This window comes from Vicugna pacos, chromosome X, assembly GCF_048564905.1.
Source record: "Vicugna pacos chromosome X, VicPac4, whole genome shotgun sequence".
Lineage (NCBI taxonomy): Eukaryota > Metazoa > Chordata > Mammalia > Artiodactyla > Camelidae > Vicugna > Vicugna pacos.
The window spans coordinates 6,157,879-6,175,369 of record NC_133023.1 but is presented as its reverse complement, the minus strand read 5'-3'; the positions used below and the strand labels follow the sequence as shown (position 1 = coordinate 6,175,369).

The following is a 17,491-nucleotide window of genomic DNA, read 5'->3' as shown; positions in this document are numbered from 1 at the left end:
GGGGCCGTCCAGGGGGAGGGTCAGGCGGGCAGCTGGCAGTGGGAGGAGGAAAGGTGTCCTGCATGCAGAGTGACCGGCAATGGAAGGTATTTAAAGACCGGAGGGTGGGGACTGAGGCTGCCGCCGACACGGGAAACAGACCCTCGAACTGATGAGGACAGGAGCCTGGGGCCGCAGCACACAGACAGCTGGTGGAAGACGGGCAGCTGAGGGAGGAGACGGAGGAGAACAAGGGAGTGTCACAAAGGCCTTAAAACCACCCAAGTGTGCAGGTCCACTGAGGAGGGAAGACGAACCTGGGGGCGAGGGATCCCCCGGGGAGGCCAGCCATGCTCCAGATGGGGTCACTGGTCAGCCGCAGAGCCAGCAGCTCCGTAGGGGGGAGAAGCACCTGCCCCCCAAACAAGGCCCGACAGGTGGCAGTCACTCGAGGAGGGTCCTGACTGCTCGTCCCCACCCACCCCACCAAAGCACTGCGGTCATCATTTTGGAAGGTAAATATCTAGAAAACTAAGTCAGCATGCACAGAGTAAGCATCTGGTGGCTGCCACAGCGTGGTCCTGCGCCCGATAACCATAGCCATGATACCACAACCTAAATGCTCTGGCGTGTGAGTCACAGAAGCAGCCACAGGCATCAAGTGAGGGTGCATAGTTATTCTTTCAATCAGTACCTACTGAACAAGTACTATGCACAGAAACCTGCGTCTGATCCTGTGGGGGGCGGACGGGTCTCGAAAGCTGGCACTCCTACAGTGAAGACAGTCCCAGGCTTGGGGGACACAGCACTCCTCAACTGACGTGTGGACACAGCGCCAGGGTTTGGCGAAAACGCAGGCTCTGACCCAGCAGGTCCACGGCAGGACCTGAGCTCCTGCCTTCCTGACACGTTCTCACGGAGCTCCCAGGAGATGAGATCGTGCTTCGAGGAGCCCTGTGGGAGAAGCGAGGGGCACGTAAACCAAGCACTGCAGCACCAGCGGAGGTGGGACTGTCTGCATCCTTCAGGTGGGGGTGCCCTGGACGACTTTCACGGAGCCCGTGGCACTGCACGTGGCCTCGGAGCAGTGGCGGTTCGGGAGATTTGGGACAGCAGTGTGCTCGAGGCACAGGTACCGTGAGGGAAGCAAGCAGCTTGTGTAAAGGCAGCCAGACAGCCAGGCGCAGGGTGCTGCATCCGCAGTGTCCTCTGGGCAAGTGAGCCAGGGCGCGTCCTGCACAGAGGCAGGGCTTCTGTTCAAGGGAAGGGCACGTCTGCATCAACCTGTCGCCACCGACTGCTGCAGCTGGAGTCGGCCGCGCACCCGCTTCTCCACACCCCGGTGCCACACAGCCTAACCACGGGTGTGGCCGACGCTGCCCACGGCCACCCCCCCTGACCCAGAAGGGGGCATCTGGGCAAAGTGGGGAAAACCCTAAGACAGTGACACCAAGGATGCAGGTTAGGAGGGAAGCTTCAGGCTCAGGCTTTTCACAACCCCAGGGGCAGGTCTTTTCTTTTGAGATGTCCTGTCTTAGTAATTTTTCTCCACTATCAGGAATCCCACCTGGTTCAAAGCCCACTGAAGTCTTGTCTACCCATGTGCACTCCATGGCTACAAAGGCTGGACCGGTCTGAGTCTCCCTCCTTTCCTTGTATTTACAGGAGCTAAGACAGCACATCTGAAACAAGGGTGCTATTAAGGACAGCCAGTAATGTATTTTTTTAAGTTTATTAGAAACTTTCCATTCAAAGCTTAGGTTAAACCTAAGACATCAGTTCCTAACAATTTTTAGTTGAAACTGTCTACGACTGGCCTTACTGAGAATACAGAATAACTTCTTTCTCCCAGAAGAGAGCACCTCATGACTGAACAAAAACAATTTATTTACAACAGGTGAAAATACGGGCCTCTCTGAGGACATTTCCATAGCAGATATTCCTCCCTTAAACCTCGACTTCATGTTACCATGTTGGAATACTTGCCGCAAAATAAAGCAGCAACGGAAAACCGTTCATTCAGATGAATATACATTAATCTCATTTAAGAGACTTAACTATTGACCTCCACGAATACAGATGATTTTCCACAATTCCAACTTTGCCGCGACAGAAACGTGGCGTGACCTGAGAATGCCATTTGCCCGATGACTGAGTTGGAAAGAAGGCACAGGACAGTATCCAAGGGAAGAATCTAACTTGTACCTGAAGTACAACATGAAGACACTGACACAGTCACATGCTAATAATGTGTATTCTTAGAAAAATAATTTGGGCTGTATTTTGAACCATGTTCAAAAATGCACGTTTACCAAGTATGAGTCCATCATCACACATTCCTAAGGACAGAATCTTGTTTTTGTCTTTTGAGAGTTATGTATTCCAGGCGGAAACAACTCAAACATCCCTCAACAGATGAACAAAGAAGTGTGGTCTTATCCATAACAATGGAATATTACTCAGCCTTAAAAAGGAAGGGGGTTCTGACACACGCTACAACAGGGATGAACCCTGAGGACATCGTGCCAAGTGTAACGAGCCAGTCACAGAAAGACAAATATTCCATGACTCCACTTCTGAGGCACTTAGAGTCACAAATTCATCAAGAAAGGAAGTGAAATCAAGGTTAGCAGGGGCTGGGCCAGGGGAATGGAAAGTTGTTGTTCCCTGTGCACAGACGAGCCGTTTGGAAGATGAAAACGCTCTGGAGATGGACAGTAGGAATGACTGCACAGTACCGGGAACGTATGTAATGCCACTAAATCACACACCTGCAAGTCATTAAAATGGTAAATTGCACGTTACATTTTACCACCACGGAAGTTATGCACTCCTTAGCACCTAAAAACAAGGCAATCTTCCTGAGCCAGTCTAAGAGCGAGCATGTGTGTCCACCTCCTTACAATGATGCCTCTGAATTCAAGGCTCCCAAGAAAATCTTTAGGCAAAACCACTATAAGGAACTGGCAGCGCCTTCCAGCAGTTTCTGAAGGCAGCCTGTTGTGGAGGTGAGACAGCACCTGTGTGTGACCCAGCCATGACCGGGTGGGGTGTGTGGTCTCATTCCCCTAAAGCCTTGTACAGACAAGGTCTGTGGGACTCCCGAAGCTCATCCAACTGGGGCTTCAGCACAAAGAAGCGGCAACAATGCGTTGCTTCCCATCACCTGGAGAGACTCCCCAGGCTGCTCCTCCATGGAGGACCGCATTCCAGAGCATTCATCCACCTCGCCCCAACCCCACGCCACCCACATCCCCAGCCAAAAGGCTCTGGGTCTGGGAGAGAAAGGAGCTGGGGGGTTTTCTTCCCCCTTGGCTTCCTCACCAAAAGGAGTTATCTGTTATTTACTGTGCTCAGGGCGAAACCAGGGGTAAAAGAAAAAGAAGCTCTGAAAGCCTCCACTCTGTATTGTTGATCCCAAACGTCCCAGATCAGGTAGGGTCCATTATGCTCGAACCTGGCGAAGAATAAACTTGAAGCTGGCCCTAGTCGCACCAGGTGATGACTGCCCGCCAGCACCGCACAGTGTGCCGTGCACCACAGACACATGCTGGCCTGTCCCCGTCCCCTGCATTTCCTGTCCAGAGAGTGCTTGGCATCGCAAGGAGCAGAGGGGATGGCGGATCGTCCGCAGAGGAGGCCTCAAGCAGAGCCACCTGGTCCTCCAGCCGCCAGGCGAAGTTCCCAGCATCACTTCTGTAGCTCTGAAAAAAGTCCCTTTGCAAAAAAGGCAGGCAGGTGGGGACAAATCACTCCATACCCACGAGGCAGGTCTCGTGTGCCCCGACAGAAGGAAAGCCCCAAGTTCACGCACCAGGCCAAACATTCCAGTCTGAGTTATTAACTGGCCTTCCGTCGGGGAAAGTAACATTGATGACCCCAGTTAAGACTGACGTGTCCCCAAATGTGCAGACTGCCTTGTTGTTCTTACAGCAATATTTTCTCTGGAAACAGCGGCCCTGGGGAGGAGGGGGCAGTCAATGGAAGTCTTCTTTGGAACAAAGCTGTCATACTTCCTTGAACGCATATTACAGAGCATCAAGAACGACACCCCCCGAAGACCAGAGGATCTTCCTTCTAGCAGGGGATGGGACTCGCGCTCAAAGGAACCACGTCGGGTAGCAGGGTGGCAGGGTGGCAGCGAGGGTGTGCGAGGCCCGGCTCAGCTTGGTCTGGGCTGGAGATGAAAGACTTTCAGGATGAAAAGGCCCGCGCGCGCGACAACCTGAGGCAGCCGGCCAGGCAGAGAGGGGCGGACACGGCCCCGCGGGGTCTCACCGCGAAGCCAGGCACACAGGCAGGAAGCAGCGGCCGAGGAGCGTCAGCCAGGCAGGGAGCACAGTGCTCAGCAGGGAGTGTTTGAAGATGAGGGCAGAGAGGGGAAGATTAGGAACTTGACCTTGAGTCAGAATCTGGATGGTATCCTGCAGGTGCGGGGGCCCAGCAGGCAGGCACGGAAGTAGGGGAGTGACCTTGTTATTCAGCAGACACTGCTAGCAGCCGTGTCCTGCAGGGAGACATGAAACCACTTCCTTCTGCCCAAGAAGGAGATGCCAAGGCAACCCACCCCATCTGGGTACTGGACAGAGACAAGGGCTCAAACCAACGCAGGGCAGGGCGAAGTGGTGCCGGCAAGGGCTCCAGCAGCAGGGAAGGAGTGCTCACAGCGTGCTCAGTGCTGGACGTCTAGGGCCCGCGGAGAGAGGCCTGCCGGCGCTGCTCAGAGGTCGGGCTTGAGTGATGTGGAAAATCGCAACACCCACAGATCAAAACGGAAGGAGGGAGATCGGTTAAGTCCAGTATCGCATTTCAAAGGCCGTGAATCACACCCGTGAGCCTGCAGTTAGGCCTGTGTCCACAACGCTTCGATGTCCAGGGAGGAACACGCGAGGAAGCACCGCCTTTCGTGAGCCCGGATTGTCACGGATGTCACCTCTTCTGTTTGCTTAACTTAAGTATTTTATTCATTCTTCCCGAGCCCCGCTGCTTCAGAAACAAAGCTACTCATCCAGGGAAAGTAACAAATTGTGAAGTAATCAGAGTGCATCTCTCGTAACAGAGAAGACCAGAAGGCCGTCGAAAACTGAACACCTGAATGTGTTGAGGCTTGAACAAATAATGATCATCGCACCACACTCCCCAAGTCTCCCGTGGCGGGAGGAGCGACAGCGGCCCAGCAGCCCAGCTTCCAGAAGGCTCTCAGCCCCCAGACACCCTCAGGCACCCTCCCCACCAAGACACCCAAGACCCAGGTCAGCTGGGCAAGGGGCACGGACAGGGGAGGCCAGGAACAGATCTGCACGTTGTCAGCTCAGCCTGCTCCCACCAAAGTGCGGACAAGCAGAAAGGCGGCCAGAAAAGACAAACCTTCAGAAAGTACAAACGAAACGGAGAACACGCTGAGGCAGCTAACCGGGAACCTAATTCAAAAACTGCTCCTCCCGGGGAGTGATGGAGATGTTGGCTATCTTGACCGTGGTAGTGGTTTCATGGGTGTATATATACATCTATCAAAATTCATCAAACTGTACATGTGAAATATGTGTAGTTTACTGTACAGGAACCATACCACAGTAAAGGTGTTTAAAAAAAAAAAAGGCAAGGCGAGCACAGCCTCTGAGGAAGCAGGAGAGTAGGAAGCAGGGTCCGCGAAACATCACACACCCGTCCATCAGGGGCCCCTGGTCTCCTAACTAGTACAAGCCAGGAATATTTCATCAACTATTTTAGGAAAGTTTCACTGTCACTCTATGACATGCTGAGAGAAAGGAATACCCACCTCATCTCATTTTTGAAGTATAAATGCTTTTTTTTTTTTAAAGAGGTGAAATTGTTCGGTGGTTATTCTGTGGTACAACCAGGGGAGAGTGGGATGTTGAAATCCAGGAGGCTCTGGCTGTCCTGAGTGTCAGGAGAACCTTCCATGGGGGGTGGGGGGAGCACAAAGCACACTAAACGGGAATGTGGAGCCACCGTCATGCACTTAATACGTCTTGAACGTTTAAAATGATCTCCATTCCCATGTTTCTTAGTAGAATTACGTCCTGAAGAAAACGACTGCTTGATCTTGACTCCTCCTGTCCCTGGTCAGGAGAGTCCAGTTTCCCTAATAATGTGTTGTGAATGTGCCACAAAAAACTGGGAATTTCAGCATGTAGTGCTTGTGATATTAAACCGTCCATTAGTGGGACCTAAGACATCCCAGAAGATGTCATACCTGATAGTCTGTTAAGAAAAAGTATTTTCCATATTTTAAGCTGGAAAAGAACCACACTATGGGTTTTTTCATCTTCAGTACACATATGTCAAGAACAGCATACGAACTGAAACGTCTGTGTACCAAGCCTCAAAACAACAAACAGAATTTCAATCATGAAAGAAAACAATTCCTTTCCTCATGGTTGACAAGCAATGTATCAAAAAGGAAGAAAAAGGGTAGCCACCTCCACATGCAAAAAGTGCTGATAAACCAAGAACCCACCTCATAGGTTTGGACTCCGAAGAACGAGTCGGTATTTAGTCTCACCGTGAGAACAGAAGGTATGCTGCGAAGACTCTAACACACTGCCTTCACCCATCCCTGCAGTGAGGGCTGAATCATCACAGCAGGCTTAGTAAGACTCAGAAAGGCAGGCGTGGCCTGGACAAGGGGACAGAGCCAGGGTAATGGACAGAGCAGGCCAGTGAGATGCGTGGAAGGTCTGGAGGCTGTGGAGGCTGCGGGTAGGAGCCAGAAGTCCCAACAGAAACAGAGGAGAGGCAGGAAGAAACAAGAGAGGGAAAGGAACCTGCATCAGAGGGTGGGAAGTGGCAGCTCAGGGGCCAGGTCGCCTGGGACAGAGAAGTGCAGGAAAGGGTTCATTCTGAGCCAAGAGCAGGGGCAGGAGAAAGCCCAGGGGATGTGCCTCCTCTCCACACAAGGCGACAGTCTAGGGCCTCAGGGCTCTGCAGTGTCCCGGCCTCAGGTCACACAGCATGCCAAGGGACACGGGCCAGTTTCTGGAGAGCAACATTCAGGGAGCGTTTTCTCAACACCACTGCCTGGTGAGGAAGTCACGACCCAGAAAGAGAAAGGTGGGCCAGCACCCACTCCAGCACCACGCCCATTAGCAACGCACCACGTCTCAACTCCGAGCCCACCTGTCACTGCCCGGCCGGGGCAATGCTGCAGCCAGACCCACCAACGTTTCTCCCCCGCCAGCTGGTCCCACATCAGTGTCGTCAGCAGAGGGCGCTGGAGGGACGCTGGAGGAGGGAGGGCTCCCCTTCCAACTTCAGCCTGCTTTCTCCTCTGCCTGCTCCCGGACAGTCGCTAACCCCACAGCAGCTTCCTGCAAGTTCCACTGTCACCTGAGTGGGGAGCTCCCCGGCCACTTTCAGAAGCGTCCCCTCGGGTGGCTTCCCGGGGGCTGCACTGGCATGCCAGCCAGTCCCCCCAGCACCCTGGCCAGCTGCCACGGCCGCGTCTGCACACGGGGCAGCTTCCTGCCGGCTGCTGTCCAGCGGGCCTCCGGACGCCCACCCCACGAAGTTCTGCGTCTGAGCCTGGCAGGGGGCAGGCAGTGGGAGGGTAGACCCACGCCTCCTTCTTCCTTCCTTAGGTCATCTGTCTCAGTCTTAGAGGTGGTGACTGCTCCTTGGAGCTGCCAGGTCTGCATTCTTTACAGTTTTCCTTATCCCGAAGGAGTCGCTAGTTAATAATTAATTACTCAATAAGTTGATAATAAGTCGTAACATGTTAATAGTTAATAATTATTTACACCAGGGGCCAGCAGACTTTCCCATCAAGAGCCACGTGGTAAATACTTTAGGCTTTGCGGGGCCTTTCGGGCTCTATGGCAACCCTGCCCGACAGAGAAGGGGCGAGTTGGTATTTGGCCAGTTTGCCGAATCCCGCTTCCTATTAAGCATTCCCTGTTCGAATCACCAACTGGACCCTGACAGACATAAATCCTGCGACAGGCACAGCAACAGGCACACAGGGCCCGAGGCACAGAGGGAAGGGCCCCTCAGAGCGCGGGAGGGGCTGAGTACCGGGCGGGCTCCAGATACGTCCTCACCTCCAGCACTCAGCCACACCCTGTGGAGAAAGACTTGATTTCTCTTTGCCTCGGTTTTGTCACCCAGAACAATGGTGGTAAAAGCTAGCTGTCTCACAGCCCAGGACCATCAGGAGAATCAAAGTGACACAATTAGGAAAATATTCTGCAAGCTACAACTATTATACAAGTACACAAATCACTTTACTTCTAGTTTGTTGGTGTCCAAATCGGGACTACAACCTTGGCAAGGCTCCTCGACGGTCAAGGTCAGTGACAGATGGTCCCCTGATTTTAACGGGAGGAAAGCAGACGCTTACGCAGTAAAGAGAGACTGCTTCGTTTACAGCGCTCCAGGCTGGTTAGGTTGAGTGCTCTCTAAGCCCTTCCACACAACGTTGTTTGGGGGGAAAGAAATCCCAAAGCTCGGTTATCCTAGACATTCTTAGTGTTCACTCTAAACCTAATTTAAAGTTTCCTTTTTCCTTTCATTAGCTGCTACAGCCTTACAGAAAGCTTCTGGAATACAGAAAGTTGCAATTTACAAATGGGGTGTTCTACAAAAGGTTAACCTAAGTGGATTATGTGGAAACCAGATCCCATTTCCCCCATTCAAAAAAAACACACATGACTTAAGCGGTAGTTTAAGTTCTCAGGCTAAGAGATAAATGCCTCTTTAAAATACGACATGGTTTAAATATCGTGGATTTGCTATCAAGCAAAGGGGGAAAAAGGAAATGTGTACTTCCCTAGATGGCCCTCTGAAATGTATGCACAGGTCAGGTGTTTATAACTCAGGTGTAGTACGGGGTCCTCGTGGTTAAAGTGGGAACTACATTTTCTGGAATCTCCATCATTGTACAGTTTATGAGATTTGGTGCAAAGCAGATCTGTCTGAGGAGAGGACGAGGAGGTGATGCAGGGGTCCCCATTGCCCATCGCTCCACATCCCCGTCTGCCCACCAGGATGTGCCGGGCCCTGGCCCGCGCAGAGGTGGCTGTACAGAGCCAGCCTCCTGTCCAGCTCCCGGGGATGGCTGAGTGTGGCTTCTCAGAGGCTCTTTTACGTCCAGGACCCCCCAATTCTCCCTTTCAGACCCTCCTCAACAATGACCTAACCTCTGGTTCCTGTGGTACTCCCTTTCCCATCACATTCACAGCACCTCTCCTCCCCTGAGCCGGAACAGAGCCCAGTGTCACCACACGAACGTCAGCATGCTGGGGAAGATGGGCCAGTGAGGGCCCGAGCACCTGTAACTCTTGTTTTAAATTGTGGTTTTAAAAAAAACACACACACATAAAATCTACCCTCATCCGTGTTTAAGTGTACAGTTCAGCAGTGTTCACTCTAAGTACCCTGTGTATAACCGGTGCCCAGAACTTCATCTTGCAAGACTGACCCCATACCCAGTGAACATCTCCCCCGCCCCAGGCAGACACCATCTGCTCTGCTTCCATGACCCTGTCCACTCTGGGTACCTGGTGTGCATGGAATCTTACAGGACTGTCTTTTCGTGTCCAGCTGTGGAACCCAAGGTCCATCCACGTGTAACATGTGGTGTGTGGCATCCTTCCGTTTTTAAGGCTAATATTCCACTGTATGTACACGCCACATTTTCTTTATCCTTTCATTGGTCGGCAGATACCTGAACTGCTTGCTAACACCTGCAACTCTTGGGGGCTGGGTGGGTTCATAAATCAACACTACTACTTAGAAGACAGAACAACCTGCCAGTCAGCCACGTGTATGTGTATTAACCGAAAGAACGCTCACACTGGCACCATCCACAGCAGCTAAAAGCCAGAAACAGCGCCGATGTCCACCCAACACGGCATGGGGGAGTCCAGCAGAGGAACACCAGGTCACATTTCTCTGGCCACACATCATCACCCCAGACAACCGGGGCAGCATGCTTTGTCGTGGGCCCATGCTGTGCACGGTCGTGTGCTGTGAAGCAGCATTCCACCCACTAAATGCCAGGACGTCCTCCAACCCAAATTCTAACAACCAGAAATGTCTCCAGATGTTCTGCAATGTGCCCTGGGGGATAAAAACCATCATCCCCTGCGTTGAGAATCCCTGCTCTAGAGAAAGGATGAAGTGTCCAAGACACCCATCACGGCTCTTGTGGATCCCAAAAAGGGAACATTCACCCCTAAGATCCCTCTTCACCCTGCTGCGCTGTAAAACCCACCCACCAGGGGAGGAAGCAGGCGGCCCCCCGCCTCACACAAGCCCCTTCCAGCAGCAGCGACGCAGGAAGCCAGCCGACGAGACCAGGTGGAGCCAGTGTGTGGCGGCAACCACTGCCACGCAGAACGGGCCTTGTTGTCTGGAGCCCATGAGCCCTGCCCAAACCTCACAGGCTGGCACCTGAGAAGCCTCTGTCCTTTCTCCAGGAAAAATGGTCCTTCTCACCTGCAGCCTTTGTCGGCTGAGTCCCCTCGATTCACACCCGACCCTCTGATACGCACACTCACACTGTCTGGGTCACGCCAGGCGTCACCCTTTCGAGCGCCACACCAGGCCCCCACTAGCCCCCCATGGGACTCGACGTCCTCCTCCTGGCCTCCCGGACACCCTGGGTGCATCACCGCCCAGGGCTCCGAACCCTGTTCATGGTTCCCTGCTAACACCGCTGGCCCCACAGCAGGACCTCCTCCATCTCTTGGAGGACAAAACCCCCGTCGGATCTCTGTTGCTCGCCCCCCTCATCCCAGTGTCTGCAGCAACACAACAGGCAACATTTCTGGAAAGAGTGGAGAGGGGAAACGGGTCAGCTACGCAGTAAAGTTCCTGTCAAAAGCCCGCTTTCACCTTACACTTTGGGAGGAAGACACCACGGCCCTGCTCTCTCAAGCTGGTTTTCCAAGAACCCAAAACTGTCCGGGCAAAAGCAAGCAGGCTTCCCACCAGTCTGGGAACACAGAGCTGCCTTGGTCCTAACCCTTTCCTCAGGCATCTTTTGAAAATGAGCAGTGGCGACACTGGAGCACCAGTTCAACAGGGATGAGAGGAATTACCTAATTATGCAATTTTCAAAGAGAAAAAGCAATCTGAAAGTGCTGATAGGCCATCAAGGAACAGGAAGAGGAACTAACTGCTGGACATGAGAACAAAGGGTCCCCGCTTGTGAGAACACACGGCTGTTTATTTGCAGTGGACGTTCCCAGCCTTCTGCTATTTCAAAGGCGCGGTGCTTGTTCCCGGAGATAAGGCGGCCACCCAGCCGTGTGAGACAGGGGCTGCCCAGAGGGGCTGCAGCCAAGGCCGGCTCACCTTCCCTGTGGGCGAGCCGGAGTTCCCCGCAAGCCTTCATCTTTTTATGGGGTAAAATACGGATGATCTTGTCGAGCACAAGGGCTGCCTGTTTTTTTGGGGGGGGGGGTTTGTTTCGATTTTTTTTAATTGAAGTACAGTTGGTTCACAACGTTGTGTCAATTTCTGGTGTACAGCATTATAGTTCATTCGTGCATGTACATACATGTATTTGTCTTCATATTCTTTTCCATTATAGGTTACTACAAGATATGGAATAGAGTTCCCTGTGCTGTACAGTAGGACCTTCTTGTTTATCTATTTCATATATAGTAGTGTGTGTCTGCAAACCTCGAAGGGCTGCCTTTCTGAACAAGTCTTCCCAGGGATGTTGCACAGGGATGTTGCACAGACAGGATGCTTGCGTCCCCCCCAATTCCCATGTTGAAATCTCACCCCCAATGTGATGCATAAGGAGGTGGGGGTCTCTGGGAGGTGATGAGGTCATGAGGGTGGAATCTTCATGAACGAGATCTGTGTTATCGTAAAAGAGGCCCCAGAGACTTCCCTCACCCCCTTCCCTCATGTGAAGATAGGAGAAGATGCCATCAGGAAACCAGGAAGCAGGTCCTCCCTGGACACCAGATCTGTCGGCACCTCGATCGTGGACTTCCAGCCTTCAGAGCTGGGAGAAATAAATGCTTCTTGTCTCTGGACACCCAGTCTGCAGTGTTTTTTATTACAGCAGCCCAAATGGACAAAAGGCAGGCATCAGAGGTCCAGCCCGCAGAGCCTACCTGAGCACGGTGGGGCATGCTGGAGGCGCCGAGTTGCACACACAGGTGCTCATAGGGCAGGGAAGGAAGGGGCCTGGGGTGCAAAGACAGAGGCCTTGAGAGGGCCCCTGGGGAGGTGGCAGGGTCCCCTCAAAGGTGCAGCTGCTACCCAGTGCTGGCAGCCAGAAGACCTGAGGAAATTAACACCTGGTGCCGGCAGGTCTTTCCTTTTTTTTTTTTTTTTTCCAAGAAGCTGGAAATCTTGAATTTTTACAGGTACTCATTTGCTCTTAAAACTGAGAACCAGAAAAAATAAAATAAAGACATGGGAAAGTCACACCTGTGTAGCCCCCAATGGGCAGCCTCTGGTGTGGGTAATTCCCTTCCCAGTGTGTCAGACTCCACGGCCACGCAGGACCCTCCACCCCAAGGTGCTCTCCCCAGCGCCTACCCTCACATCCTCCTCCTGCCTCTCCCAACTTGGCCTCTCTCAGGGCTTCACTTGAGCCCACTCTCTCCGGGACCCCATCTTCCATAGGCGCCACCCTGCACCATTACTAGAATCAGAGCATCTATGGTACTGACAGCCCCGCTCCGTGCAGAGCTAGAACCCCCACCCCCACCCCCAGACACAGGATGAGCCACTGTCCCCTCGCAGGGAGGGCAGCCTGATGGTCCCGAGAGGAGGTGGAAGCGGATGTGAGCTGGCGGCCCCTGAGGAATGCCTTTGTCTCTGCTATCAAAGGGGCAGAAACATCTGGCACCAGCTTTCCCCTTCTCCTCTGGCCATGAACAAAGACACGTGCCCTGGATGTAGCAGCTGCCGTACAACGAGGGACAGACCTGACGGGTCAGGCGCCCCAGACACAGAGCCGGATGTGCAGGGGGCTGGGCGTCCAGGGCAGCAGCAAACACACCCAGGGCTCCCTGAAAGGACCTGAAGCGAGGGCCTTAGAAAACCGGGCCCATTCATCCAGAAGACATTGATACATTAATGAGTCATAATTCCTTCAAATCCAAACCATGTGTTCTTTTCATGTTTATAATGTTAAGAAATCAAAGACCAAATGAGATAGTTCGAAACACTAAAACTTTGTTAGCTTTTGTAATAAAAAAAATACATCTTGAGGGGTAGAATTTATTATCATGTCTGAGAAACAGGCTAAGGAAACCTACAGTGTCCTGCTGTACTCAGGTTTTCATCTACAACTAAGACATAACGCACGTGCCCTAGAAATCTACCAGCTCCAAGTCCCCACGTGTGTTCCCATCTAATGCCTGCACGCCTCGGTCACAGAGGAGTATAACGCACTTTAAAAAAGCTATCATGGTCGGGAATAAGGGCTGGGTACTTACAAAATCCAGAGTTTACATGGACGGGAGATGACAGTGGGTTTTTCAATAGACACATTAGACTCATCTCCCCAGGAATATAATTTCTCCACAGTCAACTGAACTTTAGAATCAAACCAAAATAGCCGAGTTATCACTTAACTTGTAACCCTCCTCTGTCATCTAAAAAGCAGTAAAGAAAAAAAAAAGAAAAAAACACTGAGGATTTAAGTTACTCCAACCGTGACGAGACTGCACAGAAACACCAGAAACCTTCGGCTGACTTTTCAGCAGCCAACGTCACAGGCATTTCGTCCAAGTTCATTCACAGCTTTGGAGGGGAAATGGAAACATTCTTAAGCCTTAGCTGGGGAAAAAAAGACACAAACTAACGTGACTTACTTCTTCTGACACAGTAGCGCTTCACCCTCAGCCAAGACAGGGAACATCAAAAGCTTTTTGGTTGTGCTCCACGGGAAGGGGGTGTGTGCAACCATTTATCAGGACTTCAGGTTGCCTGGGAGCCCATTTCTACTTTCTCCCCAGGCGGACGACTGAACGACTCACCAGCCAGCCAGAGTTCCTTAGGTGTCAGTTCACGAAGGGCAGAAGCATGCAGAGCCAGGCACCAAGATGACAGCTCCCCACACCCCAAGGCTGTGCTATGCCCTCCCAGGTGGGGGCGGTGTAACAGTCACCATGGCAACGCTTCAGCATCCAGGCCGCGTGTGAAGCTGGCCGCAGCCTGCCTTCATCCCATGCCCTGTGTTTCACTCCACCCTTTCAGGGACAGAACATGCCACAAAATAAACATTCATCCGCTAGGCGCCATATGGCACTATTTGAGATGTTTATCACTGTGTTCAAAAAAAAAGCAGGAGGCAGCTATCTCCCATAACAGAGTATTAAAAAAAAAAAAACTTCTGCCCGAGGACTCTACAGTGACAGGTTCCAAACATAGCTAAAATACCCAAGAACTTTCTTTCACTAGCTTTTGACATCAAAAGCACAACTTTGAGATAAAAGATGAAAAGCACTCTACGAAGAGAACAGTTAATTACATGATTTAAAAAAGAATTTAAAGCATCAGTCAATCACAAAGGAAAGAGTAGATGTTAACGTTCTTGCTCTCTTCTTAAAAGAGGGCCTTGAACATCTCCGTATCACTCAAGTTATCCTTTGAGGTGGTTCTGACATGAAATTGGGAAAAACTATTTGTGCCATTTACTTGGGACAGATTTTTTTATCTTAATTTGGGGGTGGGGGGTTTAGCTTTTATTTATTTTTTAATGGAGTTACTGGGGATTGAACCCAGGACCCCGTGCACGCGAGGCACGCACTCTACCACTGAGCTACAGCCTCCCCACTTGTACCATTTACTTGAAATCAAAGTCATCAAGGAGAATTCTGCAGTCAGGGCAGACTCCTGTGTTCCTCTTTCTTCCGACCCTTCTCCATTCAATCCAGCTTCCCATGGTCAGAAATTTGACTTGCAAGCTGCCATCCTGTGCTGCTCAGAGTTCACTCTCACTCATTCCCGCTAGGTGCCTGCGGAACCCACCACAGGGAAGCTTCCCCACTGAGAATCTGCTGCCTCTGACTTCCACTCCTAAACAACTACGGGGTAAGAGGTCAGGCCAGGCTTCCCCCGACCCGCCGGCTCTTCAAGGAAAGCACACCGAGGATCCCAAAGAGAAGTAACCTGCTGTGATGGTTACTGTGCACATATGAAGGGGAGAGCTGCCATCAGCAGCTCCTCTGGCTTTAACACGGGAGAAAATGCAGAGGACAGGGAAAGGCCACTGCAGCCTGTGTCCCTGTCCCTCCCGCAGGTCAGGCTGCTCTGGCCTCGCCTCCCTCACTATGCGACAGAAGCCGGGGCTGGAGAAGGGCTGCAGCCCACCCACCACACCTCCGCCATCCAGTGAGGAGACCCGTCCTTCCTGGTAGTCTAGGCACCCGAAGTGGTAACACAGGGGGTGCCCCATGTAGGACCCAGCATTCTCCTGAGCTGGCAGTGATGGCCACAGTGGGAATCTTGCTTTTAGGATGGAATGGGTCATACTTGGGACCGATCTGATAAAGGAACTTTGGCCAGAATCTCTAACTTAAATGCATTCATTGCTACTGACACTGCAATCTGTTTTTATAACCATGTGCCTCACGACAGAGGTCTCAGGAAGCCGCTGGGGCAAAAAAGTGAAATTGTTCAACATGACATTTTCCTAAATGAAAAACAGGAGACACAATTAAGGCTCAAAAACAGGACATGAACTTCTTCCTAACACCCTCCGTAGGGTATTCCACTGCAGAGCACCTGGTCTGAGGGTCCATAGTGTACAAGATATACCCTGGAAGCACAGACCAGACTGAAGAGCAGGGGGAAATGCCTTCCAACAGAGGTTTTCCTTAAGAGAGGCTTGGAATGTGAGTGTGAGAGACACAGAAAGAGAGACAGAGTGTCTTTGAGACCTTCTATTCCTTCATCTGGGTGGAGGTTACACGTGTGGTTTGCAATGTGAAAACCCAATGCCTGTGCTTACAATCTGCACACCTTCCTGTACGTAGATTATATCTCAGGCAAACAATTTTATGATCCTCTGGCATGACCTGAATGGTGTCCCCCAAAAAGATATGTCAAAATCCTAGCTTCCAGTGCCTGCGAACGTGAACTTAGTTGGAAATGAGATCTTTGCAACTGTAACCAAGTTCAGACCGGGTCGTATCAGATCAAGGTGAGCCCTGACCCAGTGGCTGATGTCCTGGTAAGAGGGAAATCTGGACACAGACACACAGGAGAGAAGATGACGTGAAGCAGGAGGCAGAGACTGGAACAGTCCCTCTGTGAGCTAAGGAACACCCGGAGCCACCAGAAGCTGGAAAAGGCCAGGAAGGGTCCTCCCCAGAGCCTTCCGAGAGAGTACGACCCTGCTGATACCCTGATGCCGACATCCAGCCTCCAAACTGTGGTGCAACACACTCTTAGTGTTTTAAACAACCTGGTTTGTGGTTCTTTGCTAAGACGGTCCTAACACACCCACCTTTTGCCACAAGAAAAGGTTACCAAGATGAGCACAGAGAACTGCTGACACAGCCACCTAGGGGTTCCAGAAGGGGACCAGGTTGTTCCAAGCCTGGGTTTCCCTAAGAATCCACAGCAGTGGACACCCCCCCAGCTGGCTGCCCGCCTCCCTCAGTCCTGGTAGGTAGATGGGTGCACACTGCCCTGCCACAGGATACGCTAATGGCTCCCACCCCCAGCAGGAAAGACCAACCAGGGCTCCCTGCGAGCTGGTGGTGCCAGGTCTGTGAGCACCCAAGAAACACATCCACATAAGAAGAGACTTTCTTCTTATATAGGAAACAATTGACAGATCCCACCAAGAGCTACACTCTCAAAGCTTTAAAGATGCTGATCTTTCGGGTTTTTTTAAATGCATGCCAGGGGCATCCGGTGAGGCGGGTTCCAGGACTATACCATCCACGGGAGGAAACTCACAGGCTGGGTACCAGGAAGTGAAGAAAGAGCATAAACTCCCCGCTTTCCCCAGAGACACAAACACACATCAGGAACAAACCACCCATCCTTTCTGAGCCTCAGTTTCCTTATCCATAAAATCATCAGTTCAATGACGAATGTTCTTGAGATCTTTTAGCTGTAAATTTTTACAACTACCAATCCTGCAGTTATTTGAAGAAATAATTTTAAATGACTGTCGATATATTCTGGGAGTTGAAAAAAAAAGTGATAGTAACACCTGTGGCTTAGAATTTCAAAGCATGATATATAAAATTACACTTCCATAGTCCATATACACACCAGCAGAAAATACCATTTCCCCCAAGGTACTTCTTAGGATTATTGCATGATTATCCTGTATCTTAGAAAATTAGTAACTAATTTTAAAAATTTAACTTTATCTATGAGTATTCTTACAAAAAAGTTTTAAGTTGTCATGTACTTTAGAGAACTCTGCCTTTCTTGCCCGACGTTAATAGAGAATGTCGTATGTCTACAAGTAAATTTTAGCCTCCATTATTAGCATAAAAATGTTCTGCAACAATTCTATGATCATTTTTATAGTGGGACTAATTCAACAGTCCTG

The 17,491-nt window shown here is 51.3% G+C and overlaps 1 protein-coding gene and 1 non-coding gene across 7 annotated transcripts in view; both read right to left on the bottom strand.

Annotated features, from left to right (window-relative positions):
• Positions 1-17,491, bottom strand: part of SHROOM2 (shroom family member 2) — a 113,505-nt gene that overhangs the window by 59,853 nt on the left and 36,161 nt on the right. The window lies entirely within an intron of this gene.
• Positions 14,676-14,748, bottom strand: TRNAA-CGC (transfer RNA alanine (anticodon CGC)). The gene has a single exon. It is a non-coding gene; the product is annotated as a tRNA-Ala (tRNA).